The following is a 681-nucleotide window of genomic DNA, read 5'->3' as shown; positions in this document are numbered from 1 at the left end:
AAAATATATTTCTGGGGATGAGCTAGACAATATTAGGGATGAGCTAAAAACAGTGGGGATTATTTGGGATAAGCTAATACATATTAGGGATGAACTAAAAAATACTGGGGATGAGCTAAGAAATACTGAGAATGTGTTAGAAAGTATTTGGAATGAGCTAAAAAATACAGAGGAATAGCTAGAAATAAATAGGGGTGCCCTATTGGGCATGAGTTAGAAATACGTAGGGAGGAGCACAAAATTATTACGGATGAATTAGAAAATAATAGTAATGAGCTTAAAAAATTGTGGGATTTATCTAGGGCTGGGTTTTAAATTACTGGGAATGAGTTAGAAAATACTGGGGATGAGGTATAAAAATAAATCGGGGTACACTAGTAAACATTAGGGACGAGCTAGAAAAATATTAAGATGAACATGAGCTAGAAAATACTGGTGATGAGCTACAAAATATTAGTGATTATCTAAAAATGGCTGGGGATTGGCTAGAAAACACTGGGGATGAGCTAAAAGAATATTAGGGATGAACTAAAAAACACTGCCAGTGAGCTAAAAAAAAATTAGGAATTACCTATAAAGTACTGGTGGTGAGCTAGAATATATTAGGGATAAAATAGAAACACTGGAATTGATTTTTTTAAAATTACGGATGAGCAAGGAAATATTGGGAATGAGCTATAA

Source organism: Aplysia californica, unplaced genomic scaffold, assembly GCF_000002075.1.
Source record: "Aplysia californica isolate F4 #8 unplaced genomic scaffold, AplCal3.0 scaffold01069, whole genome shotgun sequence".
Classification (NCBI taxonomy): Eukaryota; Metazoa; Mollusca; class Gastropoda; order Aplysiida; family Aplysiidae; genus Aplysia; species Aplysia californica.
This window is presented reverse-complemented; position numbering follows the sequence as displayed.